Source organism: Protopterus annectens, chromosome 2.part1, assembly GCF_019279795.1.
Source record: "Protopterus annectens isolate FY-2018-M chromosome 2.part1, PAN1.0, whole genome shotgun sequence".
NCBI classification, from domain to species: domain Eukaryota; kingdom Metazoa; phylum Chordata; order Ceratodontiformes; family Protopteridae; genus Protopterus; species Protopterus annectens.
In genome coordinates, this window is record NC_056729.1 from 1,784,811,355 (window position 1) to 1,784,836,691 (window position 25,337).

The following is a 25,337-nucleotide window of genomic DNA, read 5'->3' on the forward strand; positions in this document are numbered from 1 at the left end:
TTCTCACTTATCTAGAGGAAAATGATTTTTTATTCAGGCATGTCCAAGAGTCAGCTCCCAGTGTTCTCTCCTGTCTATCTGATGAATCTGGGCATCTTGGGGCAATGTAGAAATTGCCTCATGTACACAGACAACCCTCTCCTCCTACCACCCAACACTACAACCTGTGAGAGATGCACTTATCTAGCCAAACTGGAGATGAAGCTCTCTCCAATCAAGACTGAACTTGACAGTCAAGAGGAGAAGGTAAACACTTGCACCACACAACACTCATCACATAGACTCACTAAATCTACACCACTAAAATCCACACATAGAAACAAAAAAACATACGCGGAGGCTCTCAGTAATAATCTGCTCAAGCAACAGAGACCTCCAAAGCAGAAATGCAAGCAACCTCCACCCCCCCAACACAACCCAAATGACACATAGCCCGCAGACTCAGTGTGCCACTCAACCACAGCCAATAAGGCAAAACAACATACCCAACACACTAGTCATAGGTGAATCTATAGTCAGGCACACTGATGTCTCACTCACCAGGCTAAACAAGGAGAAGGTTACTGTCAGCTGACTGTCAGCTGCCAGGATCCGCCACATAACCCACGCACTCAGGTCACTCCACAACAATTACAAATATGACTCTGTCATTGTCCATGTTGGTGTGAATGACCTGAGACATACCTCCCTGGACTACATGAAAAGAGACATGGAAGAGCTCTCCAATCTTGTAGCCCAGGCAGGTATGACCCTAGCCCTGAGTAGCATTCTGCCATCACCCAGAATGATGCTGCAGTACAAGGGCAAAATTATTGACTTCAACAATTGGCTAAGCTTCTGGTGCCATTCTAAAGGGATCCAGTATCTGTCTGCCTGAGATGACATGGTCAACAGACCACGATGCTTTGCCAGAGATGGCCTGCACCTGTCACTCCTGGGATTCCAGATACTGGCTAAGGTTCTTGCCGCCCCTATAGTGCCTTTTTTAGGCAAGGTTCAAATGACAAATTCACCACCATAACAGGAACAGGCAAGCAAAAACTGAGGGTGATACTACTCAATGCTAGAAGTCTAAATCTCAAAATGCACTCACTCGAGGTACTCCTTAAAATGGAGAACATCGATATCTGTGCAGTGACTGAGACCTGGTTCAAGGGTCCAGAGAGTACCCCTGCACTACCAGGCTATAACTCATACCACCCTTTTCGACCATGTAACCTGGACCAGAACACCAAAGGCGGAGATGTGTCCATATTCATTAAGGATATCCACACCTCCAGGCTAGTTGCTCAACATAATGCAGCCGAGGTTATCAAGTGCAACTAACTCTGGGCAAAACTGCAATCTAAATTGTAGCTTGTTACAGATCACCCATCATACCCCAGGATTCCAACTCCTTTTTTCTTGATGTACTGGAAAATATTAGGGTTCAACCAAACACCCTAATAATGGTCGATTTCAACTACCCCACCATTAACTGGGAAAACTACTCATGTACCAACTCCTTTGCTCAACACTTTCTGGAATTCATAAACTCCAATGCCCTGGATTAACTTATCCACACCCCACCAGGGGCAACAATATCAAAGATCTATTCATTACCAACATGAGTGATCGGTGTTCCACAGCTGAAGTCAACGCCTCATTGGTCCGATCCGACCATAAGCAAATTATCCTAGATATCCACATCCTGCTCCCACCCCCCATTAAGGAAACCATGGGAAAAAAACTTCTCCAAAGCCAACTTCATGCTTCTTAAGACAGAAGTGGTGAACTTCATGACACCCATGCAGATGGACAATACAGTTATGACTACTGAATCTTACACAATTGCACTTTATAAGCACTTACATGAGTGCATGAATCATGCTATCCCAAATAGAACCAAGATGCTATCCTCCAAAAAAGGAAGCAAATCTGGTGGTCCCCTGCCATAAACAAACTGTACAACAGAAGGAAGAAACTGTTGCAAAAGAGAGTAAAATCCCATGAGTGGAGGAGCTCCCTGGTCAGCCTCAGTAAGAAGCTGCGATCCCTGATAAAATCCTCCAAAGCTAGTTATGAAAACAAAATTGCACTGATTCTAAAGATAACCACAAAGCATTCTATAGCTATGTCAAGAATCTAAATGGCAGCACTCAGATCTGCTCTGAGTTACAGCACAATGGCACTAAATATACAGACCCAATTGATATTGCCAACATCCTGGCAGATATGTTCAGTGCTAACTTTACCCCCCTCTCACCCCCTAAAGAGCCCATCTCTATACTGGAAGAATGCAAAGTTCCTGTAATCACGGCTGCACAGGTAAGAACCACACTCTCCAAAGCCAAGAACACAGCATCCACTGGACCAGACAACATCCCAGGCTGCGTTCTACATGAACTACAGAATGAACTAGCACCCCACCTAAGTACCATGTTCAATCATAGCCTCACCTCAGGCTTTCTGTCTTCTGAATGGCGCACAGCAACAGTTATCCCACTCCAAAAGGGGGGAGCCACTACGGACTCCGGGAACTACCACCCCATTAGCCTGACAAGCCTGGTCTGCAAGGCCATGGAACGTATCATCATGGAACTTAAAAACAAAGACATTGGTAATCTCCAAACTCTGGACCCCACCCAGTTCGGGTTTGTAAAAGGCAGATTATGTCTCCTAAACCTGATTGACTTCTTTGAAGCAGTCACCAAAGCCAGAGACAAGGGTAAGGTGGTTCACACAGTCTATCTAGATCTTATCAAAGCTTTCAACATCATCCCCCACTCTGGAATTATAGATAAACTCACTAAACTAGGTATAAATCCCTATGTCACAAGATGGGTTGCCAACTGGCTCACTGACAGAATCCACACTGTGAAAGTAGCAGACTCCAAATCCGACTTCAGACCAGTGACAAGTAGAGTACCACAGGGTTCAGTCCTGGGTCCTCTCCTGTTTGGTATCTACTTCTCTGAAGTACAGGCTAACACAGAACATCTTTGGCTAATGAATTTCACAGATGACTGCAAACTAGGAGCTATAATCGAAACTCCTAACGATGTGGACATCCTACAAAAGGGCCTCACTGAGACAGATGCCTGGTGTCAAAGCCATGGCCTCAAGCTCAATGCCAAAAAGTGCATTGTCATCCCCTTTGGTAAAAACTCTGTACCCATGAATTACAACATAGGCGGTAGTATACTTAACACCAAAAGTGTGATAAGAGACCTTGGGACACAGGTGGACAGTAGTCTCTCCTTTGATAATCACATCGCCACAGTAGTCAGGAAATCCTTCTACATGGCACACCTCATCACAAAAGGTTTCTCATCCAGAAAAAAAGAGGTCATTGTTCCCCTCTACTCATCACTCATTAGACCCATTATAGAGTACAACGCCCCTTTTGGTATGTACCTCACAAGATATCTACAACAACAGGAAAGGCTGCAGAAATACCTCACAAAGAGGATTACCGGCCTCAAACAGACGCCCTACGCAGACCGTCTAAAAAAACTCCAGCTTTACTCTGTCGCATATCGTCTACTCAAAGGTGATCTCTGCCTAACATACAAAGCTTTGTCAAACCCAGAGCTGTTGGACATGCTCCACGTAAAGAAATCCCAATCCCTCCGAGCTACATGCTCTAGGGACCTAAACCTTTTCACCACAATAAACAGAGCATGCCAGAGGGATAGATTCCTGTCCCAGAGACTTCCCATACTCGGGAATAAACTACCCATCTATATCAAACAAAGCTCCTCATTAGCACTCTTCAAGAAAAATCTTGATGTTTGAATGGGAAATAGGAAATTCACCCCGGGATCACCTCTGTGGCTCTGCTCGACAGTGGCACAGGAAAATCATTTTCTTGGGTGGCAAAAGCCAGGGTACCTTTTTGGCTGGGCTGTATAGGCCCCAGGGCCGATAGCCTAGTACCTACCTATGATCCTATGAACCTATGAAACCCCACGGTCCTAAGTGCCTTGGCGAATATTACTGTCCAACCTAACACTATCATACTGGTTGACCTCAACTACCCCTCCATTAACTGTGAAAGCTACCTATGTATCAATGCACTTGCTCAATTTTGCCTGGAATGCATTCATTCCAATGGCCTGGACCAGCTCATTGCTACACCCACTACAGGTAGTAACATCATTGACCTAGTCAGTACTAACACAGGCGACTGTTGCTGCACACCAATAGTCAACTCCGCCATGGTTAGATCTGACCACAATGTCATCACCTTAGAAACCCACATCCCTCCCACCCCCACTGCAAAGGTAACCAGCATGACAACCCTTTCCAAAGCCAACTTTGGCCTCCAAAGATCAGACATAGCTAACTTCATGGCACCCATGCAAATGGAGACTAGTTGCATGACCTTCAAACACACACCAATGCAGTATGAACACATACACAAATGTATAGATTCTACCATACCCAATAGAAACAAGATGCTCCCTTCCAGAAAAGGGAAGCCAGTCTGATAGTCCCCTGCCCAAACTACTCTAAAACAGAAGGAGGAAACTGATATGGAATAAGGTGAAGTCCCAAGACTGGAAAAACCCCCTTATCAGCCTCAACAAAAAGATGACATTCCTCATCAAATACTCTAAAGCAAGCTGTGAAAACAGAATTGCAGCACACAGTAAACACAACCACAAGGCCTCCTATAGTTATGTAAAGAATCTCCACGGCAATAGCAACATGTGCTCTGAGCTACTGCACAATGTTAACTCCTATACCGAGGCAACAGATTTTGCCAATATACTGGCACACAGATTCAGTGGCAATATTATCCCTCTACCCACGCCCAAAGGACCAATCACAATACCAGTACACTGCCAGGCACCCAGTAGTACTGCTGCTTTGGTTAACACGTCACTGTCCAAGGCCAAGAATACAGCTTCTATTGGACCTGGCAATATCCCTGGATGTCTTCTCCATGAACTACAGAGTGAACTGACACCTCACCTGTGTGCCCTATTCAATCACAGCCTCACCTTAGACTTTGTCCCTACTGACTGGTGCACTGCTACAGTTATCCCTCTCCACACAGTAGGAGTGGCTGCAATCCATGGGAAGTATCGCCCCATTAGCCTGACAAGGCTGTCATGCAAAGCTATGGAATGCATTGTCATGGACCTAAGAAACAGGGATATGGAAATCTCCAGACTCAGGATCACATACAGTTTGCTTTTGTCAATCAACCTGGTCGACTTCTTTGAGTCAGTCACCAGAACTGTGGATGAAGGAAAGGTGGTACATACAGCCTACCTCAATCTGGCCAGGCCCTTTGATTACATTCCCCACTCATGGTTCATGGATAAACTCACTAAGCTACGCATCAACCCCTATAACAGTAGGAGGGTTGAAAACTGTCTCACCGATAGAACCCACAGTGTGAATGTAGCTGAGCCCAGGTCTGACTGCCGACCCGTCATGTGTGGAGTTCCACAGGGTTCAGTCCTGGGTCCTCTCCTGTTTGGTATCAACTTCTCTGATGTCCATGTCAACATGAAGGGACTCTGGCTGACAATGTTTTCAGATTATTGCAAGCTGGGAGCTATTAACTACCTAAGTGATGTTGACATCCAACAGAAAGGCCTCACTAAGACCAAATACTGGTGTCAGAGCCATGGCCTTAAGTTCATTGTCAGTGAATGGGTTGTCATCCCCCTTTGGGATGTCAGGCACTACAGGGATGTTACAGCACCAAAAATCAGACACCAGTGTGAAAGTGCATACCCGCAACCAATTTCACCACAGTCACAGTCGCATATCGGTAGGTCAGGTGAACAGTAGAGCATACAGCATACGGACTGTGTGAAGAAATACATAATAGTTTTCAGTCACACACTACCCCTACATATAGTGGCCCAATTCCCAGTGTAGTCTGAATCCTGACCATGGTACAGGCACTTCTCAGTCTGCCCCTACAAAGGCATGCAGCCAATAGACCAGCAGACACTGGAGCAGCATGCACAGTCAGATAAAAAAGGAGCCATAACACTTACATCTACCCCCCCTCCATATGCAGCCCAAATAACATGTACACATACATGTGTACACACTCCTAACAGTCTGTCAAGAATGGCCAGGCATGCACATACCTCTCAAATGTACAGTTCACCTCCGAATGTACAGGCTCAGGACTGATATCTATGGCCTCTTCCCTATAACATGTCTGTGGGTCTATTACATCACTGTGATGGTAGGAGGAATGCAGGCAAGAAATAATGTTAAAACCTCCAAAAAGTGAAACACGGACTAGTTCAGCACAGCACGGACTGTTTAATGAATGTAACCGCTTTCGGCTAAGATATTGAAATCTCACCAGTCAGCTCGAACACAATGCAATGCAAACAAATCAAGGCACCAGCTGTTGAAAATGAAGCAAGGAAACAATTTATTCAATCCAAACCAAAGACTAAGCGCTTTCACCAGTCCACCTGGTTTCATCAGAGTCATACTCACACACTAAAACTCATCTCATTAAATACATTCCCTTATCCCACAACTTAATTAACTAATTAATTAATTGATTACTTATACAAATTAATTTATACAATTTAATCAATTATACAACATTTATACAAAATATTGTTTCATTCATTTTAAATTAGTAACTAAATATAATACAATATGTACTAATGAACTGTCAATATATTGATAATGTTTGCTGTAAAAATCTAAGTATACTGTAATATTACTTTATTATAAGATATTCCTCAGCCTTCTTCAGACAAAAACAATTTACAAATCACAGCAGTACTTTATATAAAAAAATATGTGCTAATTAAAACAATTAAAATACAAGAATTGAGTGGACAAAAAACTTTATGTTGCTTAAAAAGGCAACTAATGATCAAATGTATCTGGTAGAAACCCTTTTAGACTTGGTGTTATCAAACAATTTTTTGGTATTTGAAGACCATTTTTTTCTCCAAAAAACGGGAATAGCCATGGGATCCCCCTGCGGGTGTAGCTTTGCAAATAGCGTTTTGGCATACTGGGAAAGAGAATGGCTGTTTCAAAACGAGATGCATCAACAACATGTCACTTGGTACATTCGATATCAAGATGACATGTGTTTCTTTTGGAAAGGGCAACCAGAAGAGATACCTGAATTTATTAACAGCATTTCGAAAATGTCTAACTTTCTTCAATTTACATACAGTGTAGGGGTAGATGAGATTAATTTCTTGGATGTCAAATTAAGTAAGGATAAGAATAACAATAAATTCAAATCCATGATTTACAGAAAGCCCACTTATTCAAACTCCTACCTCCACTTTTCTAGTAGCCATCCCTTTCACCAAAAGAGAAGTGTGGTGAAGGGGCAATTTGTCAGAGCGGCAAGAATTTTTTTCGGAGAAACATGATTTTATTAGTGAATGTGAAAACGTATGTAAAATGTTCTCCATGAGAGGTTACCCAGACTCTTTAGTAAAAGACATTATGTTGGAAGTACAGAATAAAAGAGAAATAGGGTACTTTAAACCCCTTCTGGCAGGGGGAATATTACAAGCAAAACAAAAGACCAATACTGGGAACATGTTCCCTATCAACTTTCTTTTCACATATTGTTCAGAATTCCACATAATTAGGGACATCATTCATAAGAATCGAAGCATTTTAGTGGAGGACCAGGCACTGGTTAAAGTAGTGGGACACTGTCCAACATTCACATACAGACGAGGGGTTAATTTAAAGAACCTCGTTGAAAGGAATACAAATAAAATTAAAGGGAACAACATGGGCATGGTCAAATGTGGTAGGTGCCCCCAGTGCAAATATATTCAACCTGGCAATAAAACTAAGATTAATGGTAGAACTTACTTCATTAACGAAAAGTACAACTGTGAAACCAAAGGAGTAGTATATGTAGCCCTGTGTAAGAAATGTCCCTCATTTTACATTGGTAAAATGGAGAGGTCATTAAAGAAAAGAATCTACGAACACCTGTATGCCATAGGTAGAAAGGACTTGACCAATGCATTGGCAAGACATATTTGTGAACATCCGGAACATTCCTTTCTGTTCTCTGTTGTCCATCAAGTTAAATCCCACATTAGGGGTGGTCCATGGCAACTAACCTTGGAAGCAGAAGAGGTCTTTTGGCAAATTAGAACTTACGCACAGGTACCCCCAGGGTTAAACGAGTATGTCTCTATAAAGAGCATCCTCAAACTAAAAGCATTGAGGAGATGAGTTCCCAAACCACAATTTTTACTTAGGTTCGTCTACACATAATATTTGAAAGGAAAATATATACACACATGTATATGTACCTTTTATGTTTATAGATATAACAATGGGTAGTATAATAATAATAATCATTGGTTTTGCCTATATTTATATAAAGGTTATCACTATCAAAGTGATTTATTCACTGGCTAAACTAAGTAGGTAATATGTACATTTATATGTATTTATTTATTCATATTTACTTATTTATTTATATTTATCTAATATATACATATTCATTTTCATTTTCATTTTCATTTTTATTTACATATTTCACATAGTTATACTTTCTCAGGAGTTCCGTATTTTAGCTTGGCTTTTAGCATAGCATTTTCTAGCTTAGTGTATGCTAGTCTAGAGTATTGTAATTCTTTGTGTTTGATTTAATAATAGGTCATATACTGGATACAATTGACAAGTTTTAAAAACTTCATAAATGTGCAATTTATTTGTTTATAGTCTATTGTTTATTTAGAAAATAGAAAACACAAGTAATTTTGATATGTCTTGTTTTCCAACGTGCAATGAGTGGTAAAGCAAATGTTTGGCTGTATTAATAGGTATTAGCCCTTTAAGATACAAGCTTTCAGCTAGTTAAGTGATTAATGAATTTGTATTTTAATTGTTTTAATTAGCACATATTTTTTTATATAAAGTACTGCTGTGATTTGTAAATTGTTTTTGTCTGAAGAAGGCTGAGGAATATCTTAGCCGAAAGCGCTTACATTCATTAAACAGTCCGTGCTGTGCTGAACTAGTCCGTGTTTCACTTTTTGGAGGTTTTGTCATTTACACATTTTTTCAGTGTTTTTCACAAGAAATAATGTTACTAAATACGTCTGAGCCTCACAGTACATGACATCTGGACAAAGCCTGCCATCATTTGGGGACAGAGGCACAAACACAGAAATTTAGACAGCTGCTGATATTACTGGGTTTGTTGTAACATATCCTTTATGAGGAATATGAAGTCAGTAATACCAGTGGATTTTAGTATTTACTGACTGCAGTCCCCAGAGTCCCTGACTGATTTTCCAAGGACAACAACTGTCTGGGGAACAGACAAAACATAACAGGCAAACATGTGGCCAATCTGTGGACAGCATGCCAGTGGAGAGGTATGTCAGAGACATATCACTGTCACACTTGAAGTCACTCACTAAATGCATGTCCACACAAACCCTGTCAACCTATCAATCCACCATGTGTATAACAGCACTGATGATGACATAGAATCTGTACACAGTTCTGGAGATATGTCCCCATGTTGTTGTGCTGTCTCCAGATATCCTGTCCTGTGAAGCAGTCGCATCTACTGTCTGTGAATCTGTAGCCCACCACCTCTGTAATGTCCCTGACTCAGGCAAGTAATAGGGCCAAGGCCCACATGACGGATGTCCCATTTGTTGGAGCTAGCAGCAGTGCCCAGGCCTACAGCACAAAACTATGTGGGCACCTATCTAGTTGTATGGCCTTAGCAGTACCTGACATATGCACATCTGCACAGATGACAGATATATATATATATATATATATATATATATATATATATATATATATATATATATGTATGTAGTTATATAACATGCAGTGCAGCCATACCTCAGAACCATACCTATCAACCTCTTAGTGCAACAGTAATGAAGAAAGGCTGTACAAAGGGTGGGAAATGGGCCACATATAGAGACATAATCAGAATATTGCTGTCATAACTGAACAGTTCTACAGCAACAGAGTGTGTATCAGCAGAACCGTCTGAATAATATGAGGATGGGAACTCACATATTTGTCATTATTCACTGACATAAATCCTTGGATCATAACAGTATTTTCCAGACAACTACAAATAAATTGTGGAACGGAAACAAAGTATGAGCCAAACACCTGGACAATCTGCAAACAGCCTGGCAGTGGAGAGGTATGCTCACAATCCTTTAGTGCAATGATTCTGAAACAAGCCAGACAAAATGGGGGGGAGGGGACAAAGGCATGACAATAGAGACATACACAAATTACATGAGTAGATAAGCTGAGAAGGTTGTTGTACTAACACTATTACTGCTAACATATATTGACAGAAATATCACCTTTTGTGTGTATCACCTGAAGACAAAATTACCACCACAATGAATACAAGCAAACGTAATCTGAGGATTATGCTACTCGATGCCACAGGTCTAAATCTCAAAATGCACTCTCTCGAACCACTCCTTAAAATGGAGAACACTGACATTTGTGCAGTAATAGAGACCTGGTTTAAGCCTCCAGAGAACATCCCTCTACTACCAGGCTATACCTCATACCACACGTTTTGGTCCCAAAACCTGGATTAAGTCCTAAAGGTGGTGGTATCCTGATATTCATAAAGGATATGCACACCTCCAGAGTAGTAGCCCAAAATAATGCATCAGAGATATGTCAGGTACAACTAACACTGGGCAAGACTGCAATGCAGGTTGTATCCTTCTATACATCCTCCACCATATCCCAAGAGTACCACTCCACATTCCTAAACACCCTGGAAAATATTAAGGTACAACCCAATACCCTTATACTGGGGGACTTTAAATACACAGTGTAGACGGAATTCTGGGGTGGTATGGGAGATTCATCTGCCACCCCCACCCATACACAGTTCAAATAATAAGTACACACTATGCTGCAACAAAATCATGATAGGCCATACCCAATGGCCAGAGATACACTGATCTCTTAGCAACATAATTGAAATGACTGAAGAGAGTGCATAGAATATCAACCAGCCAGTAATCCACACAAATTATTATACTCTGATGTCTTGGACAAAGCCTTCACGTAATACAACACTACAAAACATACTTCCCTTGAATACAAGAATCAATTAGCTCTTAATGACATATTTAATTCAACAGCCTCCAATTACACTCCTCATCGAACCCCTAGGGGTAAAAAGTATCAAATGTTAAAATGTAAATTGATCCTTTACATAACAATGGTTCATTTCTAACTGTTCTATCAAACTGACAAACAGACTGTTTACAAAACAGTACCCTGTAACCCACTACTGTCCCCATGGTGAAATGTATCAAAATGTACAGCTATAGACCATTTGTGTTTCCAGTTAGTAATATCTCTCACATGTACTAACAGCCTACTTTTAACACATTTAATACTCCTTCCCACATAAGATGTGTTACAAGGTATCTAAGAGTGTTCTCAATACACCAACCTCTTGATTGTACAGGGTTACACATGTTGTCCAGCCTTTGCACTTATATGTATGGCCCCTACCCCAAAACATGTGTGGGATTCCACATCATCACGGATGATAGCACAAATGACAGCATGACATCTGGACAAAGCCTGGCATAAAGTGGAGGACAGAGGCCAAAACACAGGGCCATATTTGAAATATCGCTCTTATACACTGAGAAAGTTGCTGGTGTTACAGGATTGGTTACAATATATCCTTTCTGTGGGATATGAAGTCAGAAACACAAATCAATGTTGCCATTTACTGATAGCAGTCACCAGAGTATGCCACTGATTTGCCAAGGTCAACACCTGCCTGGGGAACAGACCAAACATAACAGGCAAACCTCTGCCCATTATGTGGATAGCCCTACAGTTAGGAGCTATGCAGACACATAACTTTGTCAGACTGAAATCCATGCAGAACTAGCATGTACACGCAAACCCTATAAAACGAGCAGTATTCAAAGCATATTAACAGCAATACTGGCATTCTGTCCCTAAGTCTGGAACATTCTAAAAACATTTACTTGGCCTGTTTCCACAAGTCTTGTTGTAAGAGGTATTCCCACCTGTTGTCTGTAACACTGCTGCCCACACACCTCAAGGATGTCTTCCTTACAGGCAAGGTAAAGGGACAATGCCCACATGAACTACTCAGTAATAGGAGTGCATTGTCATGACATTGGCTATTGGAAGAACTATACAGCTGCTCTGCATGCAGTTAGCACGTGGGGAACATCAATTGGTGCACAGGCCATCACGTGGTCATGAGCATCACCTACAAAAGTCATGCTGCCACCTATTCAAACCAGCTTTATCCCTATAGGTAAGAGAGAGAGAGAGAGATAGAGAGAAAACAGAAAACAGAAAGGATTAGAACAACAAAAAAAAGTATGTGAAACATGTAAGCATGTAATTGAATGTAGTAGCTGATCTGTAATAATGTGAAATATGATTTTGAAAGAATATATGTCCCAAGACTTGCTGTACAGATGTCCTGCCAGACACCTGCTATTGCATACCATCTGGCAGTATCTGCAGTGAGAGAGATCACAGCCATACCTTTCAACTGTACAGATCTTCACAGAATGTCCAGATTTTACCATCAGAGTTTCTGGCCTGTTCCTCCTGAAATCTGTACCTTTTTGGCAAATAGCTGAGGATTGAAGTCATTAAGTAATGGCAAACACTTGAGTTTAAGACTTCACATTCTCCAGAAAAGTCACGGTAATGCAAAATGTATTATTCTACAAATACCCTAAGTTTGTAACAGGAATATTTAAAATCTGTCCCTGTTTACCCCCCCATCATTTTATGCTTTGTCCAGATGTGATGCTCTAAGAGGATGAGAGGTATTATCACAGCTCAGGAGCCTGAATCACCCTGGGAAAAGACACCTCACTTATGACAGCCACTGGAGTGTCTGTCAAACAGCTGTGACTGTGCCACTGCTAGACCATTAATGGGATGTTGTCCATATCCATATGTTACCCATGAATATGAGTATGATACATGTTTGTCATGTAAAGCTAAGACACCTATATAGGGCATGTGCATAGTAAAGTACTGTTGCAGATGTGTGGGTTGAACTGTATGTGATATATTGAAATAATAACATTCAACTGTACAGTGTTCTGCTGGACAATAAGCACATTTGTGACTGATATCTGAAATCACATACACGTATACTTGTGTTGTCAGCCAAACTATTGGCAAGTGTGTGAGCAATGACATCGTAATATAATAGCCTACTTATGATTGTTGGACATCTTCCATTTTGTCACAGTGATGTCAAAGCCTACTGTGCAATCAATTTACTAATGTATGTTGCAGCTATATTAATACAGTATCAATACTGTTGTCCCCTTTGTCACCCATTTATGTGCGTCATTGTTCAGAAGTCCTGCTATAACAGGTTGAGAAGTATGATTGAGCAGCAAGACTGTAAATACAGTGTGTCAGACTAACATAGAACAGAAATGTATACCACGTATCCCCTGAACACATGTATGTATGCATATGTTCAGCTGGAAGGCACAAAACTAATGACATGGGTTGCAAGTAGTCAAGAAGACAGATTGTGCATGTTGCACATGTGTAATATCAGTGTCAGTGCATACAACAGACATAAATGTGTACAGCTACTGGTTGTTGCATTGCCCTGACATGGATATGGTATAGAATAGGCATGATTATTAGGTAGTAATTGGAGAAGTGTCCAACTGTGTTATGACCCTCTGTCCATGTCTACCACTAACAGCTATATGAACACCTATATACAATGGATATCAAAAGTGTACACAGCCCTGTTGGAATGCCAGGTTCGTGTGCTGTATGACAATGAGACCACAGAAAATCATTTCATAATGTTTCTCATCTGGAATGTGACCCATAATCTGTACAATTCTATTGAAAAACAAACAAAGCTGTTTTAAGTAAGGTGAACAACTATTGCCAAGTGAAGATGTGCCATTATGTTAGAGTCCAAAACAATACGAATGAATGCTGTAATCATCTCAACAGGTGCTTACACAACATATCAGTTTAAGGATGTGCACACTCATTCAACTGACTTCTTGTACTGATTATTATTTCCATATGTTTTGCAGAACAGATTATGTTTCTAATTGAAGTGTACAGGATATAGGTCACATTAAAGGTGTGAATTGTTTAGAAATGAGTTATTGTGGTGTCATGTTTCAATTGCATAAATACTATGTATTGTAACAGGGGTGTGTACACTTTACATCCACTGTAGATATATGGACTCAGCAATACCTGACTTGTAAATTCAGTGTACACAAAGGTAGACTAATTCCCTTTGGTGGACAGCAGCAATACACAAACCACATAATAGGTTGCTATATTGGCTGCACAGAGACACATAGGTGCAGGCAACAACTTGGAAGCAAGTCTACCTCTATTTGAGCAAGCATGTAAGTTCACAGGTAACTCCCTGTAAGGCTAACTATGACTACAAATCAGACATATCCACACCACCAAGGCCAATTGCAACAGTGTTTCCACATATGTTGTCAGTCTCGGAGGCAACAACACTAGTCACCCTGTACTGGGGGTAAAGCACACCTCATACACACATGCCACGGACATAGGCAACCTGCATCAGACAGCTCAGGTGGAAACATTGCCACCCTGTCCACCCCATTTGTATAGAGGGATATGCAAATCACCCACACTCCTCCCCCTCATCAATGGTGAGCATGTACATATTGCCTACTGATGGCAATAACAGCAAGTCCCCATGTGGCATCGTTGCATCACTGTCTGCCTCCTACATGAACTCAGGCATGTGCTCACAACACCATCACACACTACAGTCAAACACAGACTTGCCACCATCCACACACCCTCCACATGGAAGATGGCCACTGTCATCCCTCTACACAGAAATGAATGGAGAATAGAGGATTATGAAATTAAGTGATCAACATTGGGGGAAATATGACACCTCAGGGCCAAGAGTGCAATGCAAGCTGATATAGCCATGATAGATTAGAGGGTTATGATGTAGTTTGGATTATTTGTCAGTAATATGCACTGTTAATGTGCAATTTGACAACCGTATGAGGTATTGTGACCTTTTTTCCTGTTTATGTCTTCCAGGTGCAATGCAGAGGCCTCATCTCCCAGCATTTACAGAGGCTGAAACAGAGATAATCACACAAGCAGTCATACCACATTATGCTTTACTGTTTGGCAGGAGAGCACAAGATCTGCGAGAGAGCACCGTCCTGTGGAACGATCTTGTCCACAGGGTAAATGATGTCAGCCTGCACAGCAGAACATATGAGCAGGTGAGGCATCGTGCCAGCGACCTCATCCACCATGGCCATCAAAGGGCTGCTGTCATAGCAAGGGACCAGCTAGCCACAAGTGGGGGACCAGCCATCCAGCCCCCACTGACACCCACTGAGGAGCTCCTCGCCAACCTTGGGGCACCCACCCAACGAATCACACATGAACCTGAGGAAAGCATTGATGAGGTGGTTTGTACCACACAATGGACCAGGACCGTGCAGGTAAGGCCTCAGTGCAAATTACTAGAACACTGTTGCATGTCTGTTTGTATCGGTATAGTATCTACATGCATATGTCAGATAAGATAGTAGGTGTTGCTGGTGTTTAGTAATGCACAGACATGCACATCTATGGTGATGACCAGCATATTTTCTAGTATCGGGGATTGTACTGTTAATGTGCTGAAATGCTGCTTCCACCTTGTACCAATGCCACATGAGAGGCGACTGACATTACCTCATTCCAACAACTATATAGGTCCCTCTGCTATACAACTGGGACAGCAGCCTGTAGCTGGTGAGTATGGAATTGCTTTGTTGAGGTTTGCCAATACACTGACCATGTTAAGGCCATGCTATTTGCCATGCACACATTTATCACACCTACCCATAATGCATGATGTACATGTTCAGTTTTGTTGGTTTTAACTGCAGTGCATCACAGTGGTCACCATGGGGGCATATCTGAAGGGTATGTAAGATTCCTGCAATATACCTCACAACCTGTCAATGCAAGATGTCTGGACAGAGACAAACAAAATGGTGGGACAAATGGGTTACAATAGGGACACGTATGAAACATTACACTTATAGGGTGGATACAACAGTGTACACACCCCTATTAAGATGGCAACTGTTCCTGGTATATACAACGACAGACCACAATAATACATTCCACACCTATTACAGCCTATAATGTGATCCTAACATGAACAATTAATGTGTAAAATAGAAATATATGTTAGGGCAACAAATATGGGGTCATACAAACCTTACAAAACACTGGGTGCATATGTGTGCACAGACTCCAAATAGCATATTGTGGAGGCAGCTTGTGGTGTACTGACAGCATTCACACTACTTGAGTACACACCTGCCATCAAGTACAGGGCCTCAATTTCACACCACATAATGGTCTACTGTCCAAGACGCATGTGCATGACATTTGCTCAGTTGCCTGCAACAGAAGCAGCCATGGCTTGCACACATCTTACAAAGCATCAAAGGGATCCCATATCTGATAGGTAGCAGTCAGGAGTAGGGGAAAAAAACATTACCTCACCATTTCATATACCATGGAAAATAGTGCAGACAATGATCTAGAGGTGTATTAAATCTGGGACAACAGTGATGGTGAAAAGAACCAGATGTCCATCCAAAACAGATGACAAAATATGTTGAAAACTGGTCAGGGAGGCTGCCAGGAGACAAGCAGCAACACTGAGGGAGTTGCAGGAATGTCTAGCAGGTAATGCCTTTGTAGTACATGTGGCAACAATTGGTGGGATTCTGCATCAGTGTGGCTTATGAGGTAGGGTGAGTAAGCGGAAGCATTTTCCCACAAGGAGCACTATCCAGGGCTGTGTACAGGTAGCAAAAGCATAACATCAAGTCTCCCAAACGCATGTTTTGAAATGTGTAATGGTGTCAGGAGACCTAGGTTCAAACCTACAGACAGTATTCATAAAGATATATGTGGTGCACAAGCAACACATCACTAGACCGCAGGGCCACCATCCCCAATCTGAAGCTTGCTGGAGTCAGTGTACAGCTTTAGAGTTTCTGTTCATTAGCTGGAACTATGCCTGTAGACATGGTGGAGGAGATCTGGAACACTTCAAAGAAACACTCACATGTGGCCCACAGTTGTCAAGCATCTGCAATAAGACTGATGATGGGGAGGAGTTTCAACTTCAAACACAACAGTAAACTGAAGCATACATCCAAAGCTAGCTAAGAATGGCTCTAATTGAACACATTCAAGGTTATGAATTGGGCCAGACATAAACCAGACTCAACAGCAATAGTAAAGCCCCTGTGTGATGTCCAAGGGCTGTGCACATGAGCTGGCCTTGCAATCTGACAGAGTTGGGGCACCTTTGTAGAGAAGACAGACCAAATAATGCCGAGTCAAGATGTGCATTGCTAGTATACCCCTTCCCAGGAACAGTGACTACTGTAGTTCACTTAACAGGTGCTTCAACAAACCATTAGTTTAAGGGTGTTCACACTTGTGCACGCACCATATTGTACACATCTCATTCAGTACCTTCACAACTAACACATTTGTTTGATTCTTGATTGGATTGCATAGGTCATATGTCACATATCCGGTGTGTGTAATGTTTTCAAATGCAGTAGTGTGGTCCCATTTCATATCATAGAAGAGACTGGCATGTCAACAGGAGTGTGTACACTTCTCATATCCACATTAAGCTTTGACGGTCGTTGGTGTAACCGGACTTTATTGCACATACATGCACTGCTGCTGATTACATCTATAAATCAAATGTCAGTCATTAATTAATGACATCAGTCCTCATATCATCTCTGTTATGTGTCAGACAAACACTTAGGGTTTTTGAGGAACAGAACAAACATAACTGCTAGACATCGACACATTCAGCAATGATTTGTACAGTTGTAAGGTCTGGTCTACAGTAGATGCCAGTGTGCTATACAGGTGCACAGCAATAATGTGTACATGGGTGCAGTGTGTTCCAGGGGAAGGGACACCACCTACTAACACAACTCCTGCATCCCAGAGATGTATATTGTTAGTAACAAGGATTAGGAATGGCTGCAATGCATGATGTTGATTGCCATGTGTCATGCATGTCGACTGTTGGGTAATGTGAATAGATGCCAGTGTTCCACTGGAAGGGACACCACCTACTAACACAACTCATGCATCCCAGAGATGTATATTGTTAGTAACAAGGATTAAGAATGGCGGCAATGCATGATGTTGAGTGCCATGTGTCATGCATGTCGACTGTTGGGTAATGTGAGGTCTGTGTAATATCATTGTGCCACCTCACCTGTAAGTGTGATGTGTGTGTGTGTGTGTGTGTGTGTGTGTGTGTGTGTGTGTGTGTGTGTGTGTGTGTGTGTGTGTGTGTGTGTGTGTGTGTGTGTGTGTGTGTGTGTGTGTGTGTGAAAGTAAACCATAATGTACAGGTATTAATTTACATATATTGTCTTCCCCTCACAGGTGGTGATGGAGGTTAGGGTCCCTCCCATGTGGAAACTGATGTTGGGGTCTCTACAGACTCTGACAATGATAATAGGCATAGTGAGGCACATGCAGGATTGTCAGGGGCTGAATCTGTGCCGTTGGTTAGCATCCCACTTTTTTCCGCCCCATTCCCGTACACAGTCACAATGCCCACACATACCCCATCACCAGTGGCCATAGATGACAGACAGTTGGTGGGTGGTAACATGGGACGGGAAAATGAAGTGACTATGGCAAATGTGTCTGTAAACACCAACCATAGCTGGATAACAGGCAAGGTCCCACACAGGCAGATGGACAGGGGCACTCATAGGAGGCCTGCTGCCCATTGTGCCCCTGCCACAAGTGCCAAAGCAGGTCTCACCAGACGCATGTTTTGGACCATCATTGAGGCACAGGCATGTATTGAAAATTACATCAGAGATGGTCTGAAGCTCCAGAGAGCTAATCTTCCTGCTGTAGTTGACATCTGTGATCTTGCAGATGCCCACTGTTATTATGCAGAGGTCATGGATAGACGGTCAGGTGAGATGGTGGCAATCCTCGACCGTGGAATGTCTGTGGTAGAGCATGTGGTGAGAGTAGGCCATCAGCCACATGGACATAGGACAGCACCACAAAGAGCTGAAGGTCTACGTGGCCATGCAACATCTCGCTCCTGCTGCCATAGTGGCAGTACCAGCAGCAGAACTGCAAGTGGGAGTGCTGTCCACACCACAGTGCAGCAGGCCATAGGCACATGGTCCTGGCTGGTCCCAACAGGGATGCAGATCCAGCAGACAACTGTCATCGTCAAGAGACAGTACCATATCTTGGCTTCAGCCTGGTGGTGCCAGTGGAACCCCTGGCAGGCCCAGTTCCTATGTCCATGGCTGGACACAGTGAACTGTACACCCTGCCATGTACAGTCCATAGATGTCCAATATATCCCTGTATAGGGAAGCCACATGGCAGAACTGTGTGCATCCATACACACACACACACACACACACACACACACACACACACACACACACACACACACACACACACACATCACCATCACAGCTAGGGCACTTCCATACTTACACACACCACCTCTGCATGGCCCATTCAATAAACAACCCCCCTAACCCACACACATGATGTCAACCAAATGGCTCAGCCTAGGCCTTTGGCAAACCCACACCACACCCTGTGCATATGATGATACCTGTGCCACATCCCTGTCATCCATACCATTGATGCAGAGACATGCTAATATGGTTCTGATGCACAGGGGAATGTACTAAAGTTTAGCAATGTAATGCTGTTTAACATGTTGTCAGCTGGAATGTTTAATGCTTACATGTCAGAGTGTGTAGCTGTCCAGCCATGATGCATTATAGCTGTTATTAACACTGACTGATTGTGGCCTCCATAATGTATTCTGTTTGTGTTGTAGGTGTTTGTGTGTCAGGAGGATGTTGTTCTGCTGTCCTTTCCTACAAGGGGTGTGGCAGTGTGGTAACACATTGACTGTCTCATATCCAGGGTACAGGTGAACACAAGTAACACGTCTGTATAACAGTTACTGCATGTGCCACATGGCTGATAGGTCTGAGGGGTGTATACAGGTAAGTGCATGGTGGCTGATGTAAGCAGCTCTTGTAACCTCTGTCTCTGTATGCTGTCTAGTACTTCCTCAGCCCACCAACAGGTGTTCCTGTACTGCTTCCTCCATCCACATGTCACCCCAAGCACCCATCTAGCTGTCTCCCTTACCAGTTCTACTGTACTTAACCAGATATTTGTTAGATTGTCACTGTGACCCAGTGCCTGTCTCAACTCTTCCCTGAACTCCACCTCACAAGCAAATTTTTCCAATTCACACCATTTGATCCTTGGTGCTGCCCCCACACTCCTCCTCATCTTGATCACCAACATCATCTCACATACCAACATTCTCTGCTGCCTAAATACACTTTCCTTTGTCACCACTTTACAGTCTCCAATCTCCTTCAAACTGGCCCTCCTACATTGCATATATTCCACCTGTGTGCATCTTACTCCACTCTTGTATGTCACCCTATGCTCCTCCCTCGTGTGATAGTGCATATTTACCACAGCCATGTCCATCCTTTTTGAAAAATCCACTACCATCTCACCGTCTCCACTCCTTTTAACACCATACATACCCATCAATTCCCAATCCCCTCTGTTCCCTTCACCAACATGCCCATTGACATCTACTGCAATGACCAGTCTGTCACCCCTGGGTACAGTCATCACCACATCATCCACCTGAAGTCACATTTCTCTTTCTCATCCATCGCACAACCAACTTGCATAGTATATGCACTAACAACAGTCATCATTACACCATCTGCTTACAGCTTCAGAAACATCACTCTATCAGACACTCATGTCATCCTCCAAAACACCCTTGTCATACTGTTCCTTCGGCAGAAGCCCTACCCCCTTCCACCTCCAGTCCACACCTTGATAGCACAATTGTGACCTGCCTACCATACACCCTGCCATGATCCCCTTCCATGTGGTCTCTTACACACACACAATATATCAACCATCCCCTGGCCATCATATCAGCTAGCCTGGTCCATATAACATTCATACTGCCAAAATTAACAATTTTTACATTCAATACCACCCTCCTAGCCTTTGCCCTCTCTTCCTACCATATGACTGTTGGAAATCCTCCAGGGGATGCCTGTTAGTGCAAAGGCTCCTGTGTTACTGAATGACTCAAGTATGTTACAGCAATACTGAAACACTGTCACTGATTTATCCCATTGCACCCATATATACATGGAATCCTACAGATGTCCTGCTGTAATAGGTTGAGAGGGATAACTGCGCAGCAAGAGTGTGAATTTAATGTGCCATACTGACATAGAACAGACATGTATGTGAGGTATTAGCCATGCGCATGTCAGTATGAGTAGGTGTATGTGTCGACCTCGTGAAAACAGGCATGAGATGTAAAATGTCAGTTAAAACAGCTGTACATGTTGTACATGTGTGTATTCTAAGTTACTGTGTGCCCAAAAGAGTGGCATTTCTACATCTACTGGTTGTTGCACTGCCCTGACACAACCATGGTTAGTACAGTAAGCATGATTATCATGACTAAATTAGAGAGGTGTCTAACAGTGTTATGACTTTGTGGCCATGCCCACTACAAACAACTGTTTGAACACATACATGGCTGTATGGACTCAGCAATACCTACCTGCCTCCACCAACGTAGAGTAATCCCCTTTGCTGGATATCAGCATTACACAAACCACAGACTTGGTCCCTGTAGTGGCAGTACAGGCAAAGTAGGGTCAGGAACCGACCTGGCATCAAGCCAGCCATTATCTGAACAGGCATATTGGGTCACAGGTGGATTATTGTAAGGCCAACTATGAGTACAAATTGGAGACATCCACCAGGGACAATCACAAGGCCATCTTCCCATATGTCTGGAAGATAACAATCCAACCTGTAATGGTGACCGATCAGATCACATACACACACACACAACATATCAAGTATGTTACAGCAATACTGAAACACTGTCACTGATTTATCCCATTGCACCCATATATACATGGAATCCTACAGATGTCCTGCTGTAATAGGTTGAGAGGGATAACTGCGCAGCAAGAGTGTGAATTTAATGTGCCATACTGACATAGAACAGACATGTATGTGAGGTATTAGCCATGCGCATGTCAGTATGAGTAGGTGTATGTGTCGACCTCGTGAAAACAGGCATGAGATGCAAAATGTCAGTTAAAACAGCTGTACATGTTGTACATGTGTGTATTCTAAGTTACTGTGTGCACAAAAGAGTGGCATTTCTACATCTACTGGTTGTTGCACTGCCCTGACACAACCATGGTTAGTACAGTAAGCATGATTATCATGACTAAATTAGAGAGGTGTCTAACGGTGTTATGACTTTGTGGCCATGCCCACTACAAACAAAAGTTTGAACACATACACGGCTGTATGGACTCAGCAATACCTACCTGCCTCCACCAACGTAGAGTAATCCCCTTTGCTGGACATCAGCATTACACAAACCACAGACTTGGTCCCTGTAGTGGCAGTACAGGCAAAGTAGGGGCAGGAACCGACCTGGCATCAAGCCAGCCATTATCTGAGCAGGCATATTGGGTCACAGGTGGATTATTGTAAGGCCAACTATGAGTACAAATTGGAGACATCCACCAGGGACAATCACAAGGCCATCTTCCCATATGTCTGGAAGATAACAATCCAACCTGTAATGGTGACCGATCAGATCACATACACACACACACAACATATCTACAGGCAAAGCTCAACTTGTCCAAAGGTATTTCTAAGGTGAATGACAACAACAGTAGTAGTAAAGTGCAGTGGGGGAAGTGTAATGGGTGGAACACAAATCAAAATGGTATAAGAGACACAGCATCTGATTCACACACACACGCACACACGCAAACACACACACACACACACACACACACACACACACACACACACACACACACACACACAGTTGCCCGTATTGGGATCAGAACTCCTGCCTATCTAGTTATGTCTACTATAGTGTTACTCAGTTGTCAGACATGTCACAGAATTTATACAATTTCAGCTTGTCCAAAGGTACTTTTAAGGTGAATGACATCAACAGGACTTCTAAACTGGAGTGCGGGGAAGTGTAAAGGGTGGTAGACAAGTCAAAAATGGTATAACCCACACAGTACATGATTCTCTCACACACACAGACACACACACAGTTGCCAGTATTGGGATGAGAACTTTTGCTTATCTAATTATGTCTACTATACTGTTACACAGGTGTTAGACATGCCACGGAGCTTATACAATTTCACCGAGTCCAAAGGTATTTCTAAGGTGAATGACATCAACAAGACTTCTAAATTGGAGTGAGGGGAAGTAAATGGTAGTACACAAGTCATAAATGGTATAACCCACACAGTACATGATTCTCACACGCGCACACACACACACACACACACACACACACACACAGTTGCCAATATTGGGATGAGAACTCCTGCCTATCTAGTTATGTCTACTATAGTGTTATGCAGTTACTGCACACACTACAGAGCTTACTGGGCTTACAACTGGCCAATGGTGCTGATAACTGCACAGTTGAGTATTATAGGTGGCAATACGTCTGCCTTCATTTTCTACTATACATCTTGCTAGTTCTTTCTGTCTTGCACCTCAGATAGCATTCTAGCTTTGCACTTCAACAGGTTCTAGTATCAATAAGTGTATCACACCTGGGAGCCATCAGCAGTACTCATTCATCATGGAATTAGCCCCAGTACTTACTACTTATGACCACCCCTCCTGGCATGATTGAAGTGTGGTATTCTGTGCTTCCACCCATTAACCTGTGCAATTGTCCATTCCAAGGCACTGTTGCAACTGCCTCATGTACACAGATAACCCTCTCCTCTAAACTCCAAACACTCAGGCCAGTGATAGTTACCCCTATTTCACCAAATGTGGAAATATGCACTCTCCAGCAAAGAATGGACTAGCTGGTCAAGAGGATGAAATCAACACCTGCACCACACCAAGTGGACCACATAGCTCGCCACAACACCCACTATGACAGCCCAGACATACACCGAAAAGCCACACACCCACCTTCACAGAGGCACTCAATGGACCTTTACACAAACAGCACAGACCAACAATACAGACACCATGACAAAGCATATGCCAAAGGACACATATGTCACCTACACAGTGTGCCCCTCAGCCTAAGATCCTACGGCTGACGACCTTGCACAACACAGTGATCATGGGTGACTCAGTACTGTGGCACACATATGTCTCACTCACTATGTTGATTATGGAGGAGGTAACAGCCAATTGTGTATCACATGCCAGCAACCAGCACATGACACACCCAGTCAGGCCACTCCACAACAACAAGTATCACTCTGTCATCATCCATGTGGGTGTGAATGACTTGAGACACACCTCCCTGGGCTACATGATAAGAGACATGGTTGAACACTTGGATTATGTGGTCCAGGCAGTTGTGACAGTAGCCCTGAGCAGTATACTGCCATCGCCCAGAATTATGCTGCAGTACTATCAACAGATAATTGACTGCAACATCGTCTTATGTGCTGTGTGTCATTCTCAGGGAATCCAGTATCTCTCTGCTTGGGATAACATGATTGACAGACCTCAATGCCTTGCCAGAGATGTCTTACATCTGTCAGCCTTGGATTCTAGGTACAAGGTAAGTGTGTTGCTACCCCTATAATGCCTTATTAGGCAGTGTTCCAAATCAAATAACCACCATAATAGCTAGATATGTATGCAATCTGAGGGTCATCCTGCTCAACAGTAGACATTTAACTGTCAAGATGCAGTCACTCAAAGCACTCCTCAAAGTGGAGGACATTGACAGTTGTGCTGTAATGGACAGATGATTCACAGCAGCAGACAGCAGCCATGCACTAACAAGCTATGATGCATTCCACAGCTGTCAGCACCAAAAGATGGACCACACCTCCACAGGTGGTGTTGTCTCCATATCCATAATAGATATGCACAGCTCCAGACTAGTATCCCAGCATAATGCATCAGAGGTACTTCCTGTAAAACTGACTTTGAGGAATAGTGCAATCCACATCATAGCCTGCTATCAGCCCCCAGCTATGTCCCTGGACTGTCAATGCACATTCCTCAACACCCTGGCATCTATGAAGGTCCAACCCAAGACTGACATAGTAGGAGACTGCAACTACCCCACCATCACCTGGGGAAAGTAGTCAAGCACCAGTACACTGGCCCAGCAC